Source organism: Marmota monax, unplaced genomic scaffold (assembly GCF_021218885.2).
Source record: "Marmota monax isolate L192 unplaced genomic scaffold, Marmota_monax_Labrador192_F-V1.1 WCK01_AAM20220418_F8-fsc00013, whole genome shotgun sequence".
Lineage (NCBI taxonomy): Eukaryota > Metazoa > Chordata > Mammalia > Rodentia > Sciuridae > Marmota > Marmota monax.
In genome coordinates, this window is record NW_026692202.1 from 10,748,354 (window position 1) to 10,749,926 (window position 1,573).

The window sequence follows — 1,573 nt, forward strand, 5'->3', positions numbered from 1 at the left end:
TTCCTCTTTTAGACTCATTAACCAGCCTATGTGTAGGATAGCCACATTCTTTCTTTTCTTCTAATTTTTTATATCTCACCTGAGTCCCATCAGAATCTAAGTTTTTGAAAATGCAAAGCCTTTTCCCCCTTCTCATTTTGTTTATTTGTCTGAGTCCATCCAAATTTTCATAAATATCTTTTTAATTTTTTAAAATTATTTGTTCTTTTTAATTATACAAAGTCTTTTTCATTGTGTTTCACAGTAACATTTTCCTAATATCATGAATGCAATAAGATTGTGTGTGTGTGTGTGGGTGTGTGTCTGTGTGTCTGTGTCTGCATGCGTGTATGCATGCTTGCATGTGTGTTTTGCTAAGGGAAACATAAGGGACAGGGAAAAAATTCCAGAAAGAAAAAATAATGTAGTAAACACTATGCCCCCAGTAACCTACTTCCTCAAACTAGGTCCAACCTCCCATTAATTCATGCAGCTATCAATGGATTAATCCATTTGATTGATTAATCCAATGATAAGCACAGAGACCTTGTGAACCAATCATTGCCTAAAGGCCCTACTCTGAAACTTGTTATGTTGTGGACCATGGTTTCAACACATGAGCTTTCTTGGGGACATTTCAGATGCAAATTATAACAAGAGGGTCCTAACCACTCCTAGTTTGTGAAGTAAAACATTTTTCTTTGTAATTTATCTTTATGATGGCTCTTCAAAAACAATTGTTAATAATTAGTAGTTATTCAAAATTTAAAGTTGCTATTTCAAAAAAAATTGAAAAAAATGTTTAATCAGAAGCATAATCTATAAGTTCACTAAAAAGTATCAGATCTCTGCATTCATCATGGCAGAATCTGTTGACTGAGTCCCCTAGATGAAAGGTACAAAAATTAGGCAGCAAGGTATTTTTGAATGTCTGACAGTGTAGTGAGGAAAGTGTGTTTTATTAGATGATATCTGTGATTCATGAACAATTAAGACAGTTGATTTCATGGAGTTAAATAAATGCAAGGTATAAATAGGGGAGTACTGAAAAAAGTCTGTTGTAAAGATTTTTGAGAATAAAACAAAGACTTCAAATTTTCAGATAATTATTGGTTCGAAGAAGACTGGTACCTATTTGGTTGTCTGTTCTAAATACAAAGTATTGTTGTTCTTTAAATTGGAAATTCAGTGGCTGAGTGGTGTTGAATTTAGTCAGCATAACCATAATTATTTACTTATCGTAGCCTTGGCAGCTCAATACATTTTGGTGAAACAAAAATCTAAAACTGCATCTTTAGTCTCACACAGCAGCTTAAATTCCAGCATAGGGTAAAATAACCAACTTTAATCTGAAATTTTAAAGTAAAAATTAGAAGGGAAAGTGGGAGCATTCTTCGAGTCTTTCACATGAGATTTGAATCTTGATCTTGAGTTTTAAGAGTGCAGAGAGCATCTTCCAATGCTGCTATCAGGGTCCTTCTTCTCAGTCAATTTTATTTATGTAGAATCTTTCATCAAAAGATCACAAAGAGCTGTCTAACCAGCTATAAAGAAACATAAATCAAAAAAGAAAATGAAATGCTCAAACAATAAA